The 12,188-nt window shown below is 45.0% G+C and overlaps 1 protein-coding gene across 12 annotated transcripts in view; it reads right to left on the bottom strand.

Annotated features, from left to right (window-relative positions):
• Window positions 1-12,188, bottom strand: part of KCNIP1 (potassium voltage-gated channel interacting protein 1) — a 370,449-nt gene that overhangs the window by 65,369 nt on the left and 292,892 nt on the right. The window contains exon 1 of one of the 12 annotated variants that reach the window (XM_038186498.2): window positions 11,124-11,145. The exons of the other annotated variants lie outside the window; for them this stretch is intronic. The gene's annotated coding sequence lies outside the window, so the exon portion shown is untranslated. Of the gene's footprint in view, window positions 1-11,123; window positions 11,146-12,188 lie in introns of those variants that run through there. 12 annotated transcript variants of the gene reach the window in all.

A 12,188-nucleotide genomic window follows, 5' to 3' on the forward strand; every position in this document is an offset into this window, starting at 1 on the left:
ACTCGTTGGAGCGAAATAAAGAGAATTTGCAAATTCTGTTTTCTCTTTAGAAGACTTTTGGAGTGAGTTCTGGTACAATACAGGCAAGCACACGCTAAGTGGATTAGCAATAATGATTCCTTCAGCTCTAAGGACAAGCTTGTGCCAAGAGCTGTACCAACACATCTCCCAGAGAGTGGTGAGCAAGCTCAGCTCATTTTAGATGACTGAGGCAGCAGTCACTTCAGCAAAGGAAAAAGGTTATCCTAAAACACAAACGTGGTATGTCTGCAGTGGTTTGCTTCTCCTCCTTGGAAGCACATGCAGGGTAGAAGCACCCTGAGGCAGCACAAGGCGCACGCACGCAGGCTGAGGGAGGTTTCCCATTTCCAGCAAGCTGGGCGTTTTGTACCATGATGGTAGTGTTTAAGAGAGCTGTCGTCCTTGTATCAAGCGTACCAACCAGTCCCGCCTGCAGAGTTTAAGACAATGGATTTGAACCAGACGAAATTTGAAAAAACAAAGTGTTCTTGTTAGGCACATCAGCAAGGTTTCTGTCCTTTGTTTTTTATTAAATGAGAGTATAAGAAAGGGAGTGAACACACATCAGGAGGTGTTTAAATTTACTTATAAAGATAATCCAACTGCACATTCTCAGCAACGTTACAATGGTATCTACAACCTGGTCACTTGGTTCATACCAATAGGGAACTGCCTGTCTCCAAACCTCTGTTATTCAAACAGTTACTCCCACTTCAATGCAGAAGGTCAGTATCGCATTCAAAACAGAAGAAGTTGCCTTTGGGACAGAAGAACACAACTCTCATGCAGTTGCTCCTCAACTCACACGTATTTTTGGGTATCCCCAATAAAGAAGTACATCTGAACAGGTCAAGTTATGACTTTAAGAAAGGTCTAATGACGTTCAGTTTCCTAAAGCAAGTCAGAGCTGCCCTCTGCCAGAGGCCTGGATGCTCAGAGCCACCTATTCCATCGTCCTGCAGTTTTCAGCACCCCACTTACACTGCAACTTTAGCAGCATGCTGTAAAATTAAACGCATACCTCTAAGTTGGTGATTTTAAAACATACTAATACCTCAGCCATAGGAATTTGAAGCCCATTTCACAGTAAGCCGGGCCCTTCCCTACAACAGCTATGCACTCTGTGGGTGTGCAGAGGTATTTTAAGTCCCTTTACAACAATATTTTGTGCTGCTACAAGTCTAAAGGCCTTGAAAAGCCATGCCTTAGATGCACAGATGTCACGCCACCAGGATTTGCTCAGTGACACACCAGAAGACTTCTCTGCACTGTGCTTCTCAGAGAAGTGGCCCAGTATAATTCTCGAGTCATTTGTAAGCGCTGTTCACAACAATGTCTGCATTTCTCATTCCAGGTCTTATCACAAGCTCTCTCTGTTATTTTTTAACTAGCCTAAGAAAATAAATAAATAAAACTGGCTTTACACCAGCCCTTAAAACCAGGAAGTTAATTCTGGACTCTTGAGTTACAATCGAGAACATCATAAAATAAAGCAGGCTACAACCAGACAATGGTGCTAATGTCTGTGGAGTGACGAGCTCCAGGGAAGGAATTGGAGATCCATGATTTCTCACTGCGCCACAGAAAGCAACACTCTAATTGACAGAAGTAGGCAGTCTGTAACTAAGTGGCATTTCAGCATCAGTATAAATGCACAATTAATTAACGCGTATTTGAAAAGCAATACTTTTCCTTTTGCACGGAGAATTTTAAAGTCCTATGTAGGGAGAGAATAAAATAGCTGTAGCTGGGAAGCCCAGCGTAGCAGATTTAACAGCCTTCACTCAGACGCATTATAAAGCTATTAAATGTCTGCCATTCAGGTAATTATGGGAGGCTTGCCATATCTTTTGCTGTCTCCCAGCCAAGATGTGAAGAAAAGGAGAGGTGAAAAAATGGGAGGGGAAGTTAATGGATCCAGCCGAAGAGCTTTTCTCCGTAATTACATCTGATTGGAAAATTGTCTGCTTCAAAGAACAGAAACCTGAAGCTTTATTAGTAAGAGGAGATCTCAAGTTTCTAATTAACAGAAAACAGAAGTACCACGCATTTCACATCATATGTTCTTGTCACACAGCCCCCGTTCTAAAACGATTCTCCAAAGGACTAATTTGCCCATGACATGGCAGAGGGGGGACGGGGAATCTTCCAAACAAAATAAACCCAGTGCCTTTGGCAGTGCAGCTGGGCCTGTGCAGAAATCCAACTGCTGAACTGACCAGCTAACTACCCTAAAGCCACCCATTGCTGCCCTCCATCTCTGTGCACCAGGAGCTGCCCTGCACTGTGGCTGGCCAGGCAGAACCAAAGGATGTGTCTGGAGCAGTCCCAGGGGAACCACGCTGTCTGTTGACACCCAAACACAGCAGGGAGCGGACACATGCCTCAGACAGCCCCATTTCCCTGCATCTGGCTGTGAACTTCTGTACCCGGTGCTGAGCTTGCTCTGGGGAGTCTCAGCCCCACCTGTACCCAAAATAACACTTAAGAACCAGCGACAGACCTTGCACCAATTCACAGGATGCCCTAACTTGACCTAGGCCCCAGTTTTTAACTTTCTATCCCATTTTTGCAGGCTCTTAAGTCTGTCAGCATTAGAAGTGGCAGAAAAGATGTTATGTACATTTTCGTGCTAGATGTGAGTTCATGCAGAAAGCGATCTCACAAACAAGGAACTGAGGGAAAATACCAGTATAAACCCTTCCTAACCAGTTGGGCTGCTCCCTCTGTCCCAAGCGATGGGCTCAGCCCATCAGCAGCGCAGAAGTGTCCCATGCTGCTTTCCACCAGTAACCCATCCTAACGGGCTGGGCACACATCTCAGAGTCCAAATGATCATTCCCTTGCAGGTGAAGGTGAGATCCAACCCCAATAGCATCTCCATGCAGCCCGGTGTCACAGGGCACCCACACTGTGCTAGGGACGCTGGCACTGGGCACGCAGCCACGCCTGGCCAGCACAGCACAGCGCTGGCCATGCATGCCCCAGTGGGTTTCACAGCCCCTGGGGGGTTCTAGAGGATGAAGTACAAGATACATGCTGCTGACAACAGGAACTTCTGAGAACTGATGCCAGTCACTGCAGATGCGGGAAATACTGCAAAGCAAGCGGTGGGCACAGAGAACAGAGCTGAGAGCACTTCTGGAGCAATATGCCATGCCTCTGTGGGGCAGAACAGCACCACAAATGAGGAGTGGTGTCAAAGAGGTTGCACCAAGGTCCCCCAAAGCTGGAACCATAACTACGTACCGATTATGAGGGACAGACAATGCTGTCTGTAATACACAAAGAGGAGGCAAAGACCTGCTCCTATCCTCTTGGAGTAGCTGAAAACCACCACCAAAGTGTCAGGGTGGGAAGACTGAACTGAAAGCAGGTCACAGAGGAGGGCTAATGGACTTGGCACAGGTGGGAACAAGACTTCACAGAATCACAGAATTTCTAGGTTGGAAGAGACCTCCAAGATCATCGAGTCCAACCTCTGGCCTAACACTAACCAGTCCTCCACTAAACCATATCCCTAAGCTCTGCATCTAAACATCTTTTAAAGACTTCCAGGGATGGTGACTCAAACACTTCCCTGGGCAGCCTGTTCCAATGTCTCACAACCCTCTCAGTAAAGAAGTTCTTCCTAACATCCAACCTAAAACTCCCCTGGCACAACTTAAGCCCATTCCCCCTCGTCCTGTCACCAGGCACATGGGAGAACAGACCAACCCCCACCTCACTACAGCCTCCTTTGAGGTATCTGTAGAGAGCAATAAGGTCTCCCCTGAGCCTCCTTTTCTCCAGGCTGAACAAGCCCAGCTCCTTCAGCCGCTCCTCGTAGGACTTGTTCTCCAGGCCCCTCACCAGCTTCGTCGCCCTTCTCTGGACCCGCTCAAGCACCTTGATGTCCTTCTTGTAGCGAGGGGCCCAAAACTGAACACAGTACTCGAGGTGCGGCCTCACCAGAGCCGAGTACAGGGGGACGATCACCTCCCTAGCCCTGCTGGTCACAGTGTTTCTGATACAAGCCAGGATGCTGTTGGCCTTCTTGGCCACCTGAGCACACTGCTGGCTCATATTCAGCCGACTGTCCACCATCACTCCCAGGTCCTTCTCTGCCTGGCAGCTCTCCAACCATTCCTCTCCCAGCCTGTAGTTCTGCTTGGGGTTGTTGCACCCCAGGTGCAGGACCCGGCACTTGGCCTTGTTAAACTTCATGCAGTTGACCTCAGCCCATCGGTGCAGCCTATCCAGATCCTCCTGCAGAGCCTTCCTACCCTCGAGCAGATCGACACACGCACCTAGCTTGGTGTCGTCTGCAATCTTACTGAGGGTGCACTCGATCCCCTCATCCAGATCATCGATGAAGATATTAAAGAGGACCGGCCCCAGCACCGAGCCCTGGGGGACGCCACTAGTGACTGGCCTCCAACTGGATTTAACTCCATTCACCACGACTCTTTGGGCCCGGCTACCCAGCCAGTTTCTAACCCAATGAAGCGTGCACCAGTCCAAGCCAAGAGCAGCCAGTTTCTTGAGGAGAATGCTGTGGGGAATGGTGTCAAAAGCCTTACTGAAGTCAAGGTAAACCACATCCACAGCCTTTCCCTTGTCCACCAAGCGCGTCACTTTGTCATAGAAAAAACTTGGTTCCTGCAAACCCATTCACGACAGCAGGGCAAGACAAAGACTAACTGAACGTGACTGGATTTAAGTCAGAAAATTCTGTATGCATTTGAAACTCTGCACTATATTAACAATTGCAGTTTTAATTACCGTGTTGGCTGGGGAAGGGAACCTTGATGAGCTGCACTCTTTAGAGCATTCCTAAGTAGCTGCTGTGTGCGTAGGCTCTTGAAACTTGATGCTGAGAAGGAAACTTCTGCTAGGGCTCCAAGTGATCACCGAAGGACACAACTCTTTGACTGGCCTCAAAAATTTGGCAACTCACAATTGGAGGACTAATTTGCCTGTCCTCTCAGAGATGGCCATCCACCTGCCCCTCGATCACAAAATTTTTTCTTTCCAGAAAGGAGCTGTAACATACAATTTCACCTTCAAGGTAGCAGTTCTGCTATTCAAATACAGAATTACTTCAATTTTGCTGATCTCATTCAAGAGCTGAGGGGACCATAAACCACACGTACACTTCAGCTTAAGTCTGACTTTATGAGGTTTATGGCATTGAGCACAAATCTACCATGCTGACACTGGTACGTCTTGTTGAAGAGCCTTGCTGAAAGGCCTAGCAAAACACAAGCCCAGATATTTCCACGTGATCTCTTTGCTGACATTATCAGCATGAGCATGTATTTTATCCAGCCGTAGAAGCAGGGAGAGAACAACTCCCCTGGACAGTGACAACTGGAGTAAGACCAACTTATTTCACAGATGGTAAATCCAGCAGTTAGCTGGTAATGACAGAACCAACATCTAATTTATCACCTACAAGGCCAATTAAAGCCTGTCTCTACTACATGCCCAGTGGAAACCAGAGTTACACAGAGGGCAGGTCTCATTCCCTGTTATATGCAGCACACAGTGTAATACAGCCTGTAAGCTCTCTTTATCCCTGCTGGAATGTTCCTTAAGTCATCTCATTTCATTCGAATAAGCCAGGAAAGCCTAACTTATTCCATGATAAATACAGTATCCACTTTAAAAGACCCCAGTTCTATTAAATATTCCATTTTGCAACTTCACCACCTCAATCTTCTTGTGGAAGACTGAGACTTGGTTTGTTTTGGTCTTGCTGACACTGCCAAAACAGCTGAGGCTGGCAGGCACTGCTCAGAGCAGGGCTAAGCACAGCAGGCTGCTCAGAGTAGCTTACTGTCAGGTTTTGACCACTTCCAAGAATGGAGACTGAGAGATGACTGGAGACTGTATTTTAGAGGTTGAGTTAGCTAGAGAGAAGCAGATGACACACCATGAACGTCTTGCTGTCTCAAACTGCACAGGCAGTCTTACCTGAATTCATAATCCTAAATTATCGTCAAGAAGCTTAAGCACCTAGAGAGCACTGAGCAGTCCACTTGCAGCAGTATTGTAACCAGCAGCCACAGGGCATTCATCTGCAAGTCCCACAGGGACAGACCAAGCACAGGTAAGACTTTTTTTTTTTGAAAGGTGGCCTAATAACTACAAAGTATATTTATCAGTTTTTATAGTTCTATTCTGCAAAATGGTAAAACAGGGAAGACTTCGATGTTCTGGCAGAGATGCTCATGATAACGTGAAGAAGTCAGACAGCTTTGCTTCCCAAATCTGCCTCCCCAGAAGAAAGGAAAGTACCACACCACAGCACCTGGATACAGACCCAAGGGGATGGTTGAGGTTTCTGAATCCATGCTCTGCATAGACTTTAAACTCTGTTTTTACAGCACTATAACCACATTTCTGCATTTTCATGCACCAGTATAGATATTTCAGCTTGTCAGTGTTTCTACTTGATCAGCGTGACCCATGGTGTGCCAGCCACTATGACCTCAAAACCACTGGGGTCAACAACCAACCTGCTGCTAACTCAACAGCTGCCTGGTTACCTTGCATGATCCCATTTGCTATTTAGGCTCATAAATACTGTAAAAAGATCATAGATGCTTTCTGAAATGTTCTTGCACTCTATTTCATAAGACAGTTTGATTCAGTGGTATGGGAACAGAACATTAATCATTCAGCACAAGTTGGAGTCAACTGTGTATTTATCATTCTCCACATCTAATTTGAAGGCCAAAACCTATGTAAATCTCTCAAATATGCTCTCATAATTCACAATTTAAGAAGTGCAGAACCTGCTTTCTGTCTTTTACTGAATTTATCTAGATGCTTTGACTTTAAGGTCTTGTAATAACATCAAATGGAAAGACCTTGACTTATGACTTAATTAAATATCATTGTAGTAGTTCACTAATTGAATCAAATAAAACAGAGAAAAGGTTACAAAATTCCTATAACCTTATCACAAAAACAGTATTTTCAGAAAACTGGAGCACTTTCAGCTAACTCTTAACAAAAAAAAAAAAATCCATCAGCTTTTCATCATCTGGAACCAAAGCCTGGAGGAGAGTTTTGTATTAGAAAGGCACCACTTCATTGTTAAAGACAATACAAATAAGAAAGTCAAGAAAAAGCTGTAATTAAGAAGTCAACAAGTTTCACAGAGCAACAAGATTTTCTCAGCTGCCACTCAACATTTAGGTAGCTAGATCTATAAAAGGCATGAACTTAAAAGAAAAAGCTAACACTTTGTGGCTAAATCTAAACAGCCTGGACAGAGAAATGAGTTCTCTTGGAGCAGATGTGGCTTTGTGTCCTTCTGCCCCGCTGACAGACTTCAGACGAGCATGAGACACTGCTAGCCCCCAATTCTGGCCAAGGAGTCCAGAAGCCTCAAGCAAACATTTCAACTTCCTGTTGATGCAAGTTATTCATTCTATTCTCTGAAGTGAATTCTTTAAGTGAATAAACACCACTATCTTTACCAGAAAGGAACCGTTGTGGAACAAAACATGTGACTTAAAAGGTTTAAAAATAAATTCCTCCATCACATGAAGCTGGTTCCCTTCTCGTTAGGTTTGCCAAATGTGGCAGTGCATTCCCCTGGATACCAGTATGGGTGCAGCACGGCAAGAAACGGTGTGCTGTCATCCCTTGCACTTCCCATATTTGCAAGGCAAACACATCCATATCACAAGGAAGGACTTTTCCAGACCTATATTATCAAAAACATTATATTTCTTCCAATTCCTATTTTATAGAAAGATTTTTTTTGACAAAAATTCTTGGTTGTCTGTCTTTATCATAGCAGGGTTAATAGACTTCATGAGCAAGAACTACAGTATGGATAAAACCCATATGTAGGAACAAGATTTGGAGGGGATAGCAAAAAGATCTGACAGTCTGTACAGCTCTTTATTATTCTCCTGGTGTCCTGGAGAATAATAAGTGCTAAACAATGCATAGCATTAGTTCTCTCCATAATTACAAACCAAATTAAAATGGTGTTTACTAGAGGGCTGATGCTTTAATTAAGAAGAAAACATTTCATAACTAAGACTCAGCCATGAAATGCAATTACACAAGCCTTCAGAGACAGCAGAAGTTTTGGTCAGCTCTTAGAGCAGGGAGGTTCAGCTTGGAGTCCTCCAGCAGCCTCTATTATTCAACACGCATTTCCTTGCACAGGGCAGCCTGTTCCACTCATGGAAGCCTGCTGCAAAGTTGATATTAAGCTCATTTTTTCAGTCTGGATAGCTGTTTTATTTTTCTTAATACATTGCCTAAGTGTCTAATAAATACACCTTTTTAAAAATGTGTTCTGCCTCAGCACGTTCCAGTTAATTATTCCATAACAGTCAGGGCTCAGAAAAGAAACGCATGCATAGTAGTGTGATTAAAAGTCAACATGATAATAGTGCCCTGCAAGTTGTAGTGCTAATTGGATTTCTTAATTGGCTTGGATCGAAAGGATTCGGTTCTATTTTCACTGACAGAAAAAGAAATGAGACAAAATGAGGAAGAGATTGATCCAAATACCTAAATGTGTGACAGATACTCCTACACACCTCACAAGCAACCTTGGACAAGTCATTTATGTCCCCAAGGAGCTAAAACTTAGATTCCGACAACCACTTACCAACAAAAACAGTACTCACAGCCCAATTCCAGTACTACTAGAACTTCTGCTAAAGCCTTCACAAACTAGATAAAAGCTTGTGGTTGTCACAAGAAAGCTGCAGAAGCCCAAATGAGCCAAGCCACAATGACACCCAAGCATGAGGATACAAATACAACAAAAGCAGGGTACTGCTTTCATGTAAGTACTAGCTACTATGGTCACAGTAAAAATAATAACACTCTGAATACAGCACTTGAGCAGTATCTCCTTTCTGACTCCTCACCTTCTAAAGCTGATCTATATCTGATTTTTCAGGGACAAGCAACCACAGCTCCAGACCCAAACTGAGGGAACAGAAACTTGCTGTTTCTCTCAGCACATCTCAGACCTGAACATAGAAGCTCCTTCTGCAGTTCTTCATCACCTACACAAAGGAAGGCAAGCCTAGGAAGGACACAGCTGGACATCAGTGCTACACACCTTGGTCATCAATGCATCACCACTGTGATCAACTTCTGTGGGTGAGGAATTAACTGCCTGTTTTAAAGGTGAAAGATTGATACTCCAGAAAAAAAAAAAAAAAAATTAAAAAGGAATACAAAGTCTCCAATTTAATCCTTAAACTTCAGAAAGATTCTGAAACCCAGTAGGAGAGGCTCCTAGCTCCACCTGTTCACATGGATGCTACACCGCACCTCCCCTAAAGCCAAAGCAAAGCTGCACTCAACCCACCCAAACTGATAATGAGGAGTTCACCTCTATTTCAAACCTTTTGGAACATATCCTTCCCCCACATTGTGGGAAGGGAAAAAAACATCCTAACACATCCTTGACCAGAAGGACTCGCATATGAAAATGCTATACCCCAGTATGAGAGTGCTGAGCTATCTGCTCCCACAGAGTAAAAATAAATCTGTTATCAAGCAGACTGATTGCACATTAAAAGATTTGCTGAATCGGAATACACTGGAAACAAGTAGGTTCTGTTGAAAAGAAGCCATGCTTTGTTTCAAGCAGAATTGCATTATTGATTTTCTTGAGGTCTGTGGTTAATCTGAATACAGAATTATTTGACGGCACTGAAATGAGAGTTTACATTATTGGGTAGCGTGGCACTTTTGGCGACAGCTGAATTGAGATTTCAGAATTAGAAATGGTTTCCATCCATTGCTGCAAACAGAATAAACTCCAACTTGCTTTCTGAACAAGTCTGCACAGAACATATGCTGAACAAAAGGAACTTGCATCTTTGAGAGAATGCACATAAACTGGTAAGAGGAAAGCAAAGAATGGGAATTTAAGGTCTTTCATCTGTCCTCAGCCCAGACACAACAGCATGTCTGTGCTGCATCCCCACCCGCAGCCACGACCTGCACCAGCCCTGCTCTGTGGGACTCATCAGGAGATTTCTGTACCTGCTGTCTCTGAGCAACATGCTGCATGCTTTGGGGAAGACTCTCCGGCTACCTTCATTTGGATACAGCCCTTACATTAAAAAAAAAAAAAAAAAAGAAATCTGTTCCCTAAACCCACAGAGCAGGAAAGACTTTAGAGACAGCAGTCAGGTCACTGATTGTTTTTCTCCCTTCCCACTGCACAGAACACATACAGGATTAAGTCACTTGCCTTCCTCCCTTCACTCACTGAAACCTCCTAGTGTGTTTTCCTTCACAGCCCTTCTGATACTATATGTCTGTATCACTGTTCTTTTCCTCCCCTCCAGCTGCTGTACCAAGAGAAAGAGAGCAACTCCTGTGGGCCACTGCACGACCACCAGCTAACACGTAACAGCTCGGAGCCAGGCTCCATGCAAGCATGTTCACTACAGCCCCCAAGAGATGCCATGTTTTAGACAGCGGTCAACTAATTTGGGTGAACACCAACTGTGCTTCCAGGCCTTGAGCAATCCCTGGTAACGCCCTACAGAACTGCCTGCAACTGCACTTCTCCGATCCATTCAGATCTTGGAAAGAGCTTCCTTTTCCATTCTAAACAGAGAAAAAACAGCCATTTATTTTATGCTCAGGTCTCTGGAATCAAACAAAGCTCTTAATCTTTTGCAGCTCTGAGCTTGGTATGTGTGTGTATATACGTACATATAAATATATATCAAGAGAGAAGCATGCTTTGAGGGGTGCCCTCCATGTCACAAAGCTGAGGCAGCAATGAGTACTCGCACTGCAGCAAGCGACTGGTGCTGCTGCCTCCGTTGCAGCAGGGCCCAGGGCAAAGTGTGAGCAGGGAGAAGGACTGACCCTGCTTGCACCCCTCTGGGGGGAGCAGCCAGCCTGGCTCCCCTGGCTTGCTGCTCCTCGCCCCTCTGCTCCTGCCTGCCCCTTGCACCAGGGCCACAGCAGTCAGCCTGCCTGCGCTGCCTCTGCTTCTCCTTTTTGCTCCCAAACAAGCAAAGCCACATACAAAACACCCATCTTTTTCCCCCTTCTTCCTTTCCTCCCCCCAACAGCCATATAAATCTCTTTTCAATAACATCTACCTGGTCAGCAGAATTTCAAGTGCAGCTCTACATTTCACTCCCCGACAGACTCCCTAATCCTTCCACCCGCCAGCCCTGAGGAATTACCACCTTAAAAGTCTCACTCACGTCTAGCACAAGTTCTGCTGCTGACAGCACAGCACTGTCAGTATTAGGCACACGCAGGCAGCATGATGGAGGGATACAGCACACTTGTGTCCGTGAGCCAGGAGATGCCAGGAGAGCCACGTGGTGCTGTCAGGCACTTGTGGCAGATGAACATGGGTCAAGTCAGGGAGTTATTGGCATCTCCTGGGGGCACAGGAAGATTTGAGAAATTAAAACATAGCAATAGGCATCATGGGATTAGGGGCTGCAAATGATTTTTTCCTTCAGTAGGATGGAACAGTGCTTCCTCCTGATGGTGCCTCTGTTATTCTGGGTATGCTAGAGCCGGCACATTGACACGTTACTTGTCTGATAGAGGCTTCGTGCAAGAGGGAAGACAGGTCATCAGTGCACGGAGAGGGGAGGCAGTTCTGGCACCTGCCCCTCCGGCACCTGCAAGAAGTGTCATGAGGAAAGCTCCAGCATTGATTCTTCTCTTTGGCATGCACTGATAGATGCAAAATATAAGCCACAAAACTGTTATTTTTAAAAATGATACCTGCAAATGCATATGGACCACAGTCAATTCAGAAGAGTTTTACCACGTTTTTACAAAAGTAGAATTTGTTAATGTTTGTAACGGTACTAGAGCTTGTGAAAGGTATTAGAGCTGACAACTTACTTTTCAAGCTTGCTGTCAATAGAATTTTATCACTCTTTAAAAGCTAAAATTGCCATCTAAGAACAGGAAACCAGTGCTTCAAGGCAACTCTTCTCAAGTAGGTCTGCTTAGACCATATCACACCTGGACAGTTTCCTGCTGGGAGTTATTTCACACACTCACTAGACCAAATACTTCCCAGGAACTCATGCAAATGCACACAGGCGGTAGTGAGCCACCTAGCTCCAGCACTTCGTTTGTACATGCGTAGGAAATTCTGATGTTATACTCATCTCTAAACGTGCTCATGGTCAGAT

The sequence above is a fragment of the Anas platyrhynchos genome, chromosome 14 (assembly GCF_047663525.1).
Source record: "Anas platyrhynchos isolate ZD024472 breed Pekin duck chromosome 14, IASCAAS_PekinDuck_T2T, whole genome shotgun sequence".
NCBI lineage: Eukaryota > Metazoa > Chordata > Aves > Anseriformes > Anatidae > Anas > Anas platyrhynchos.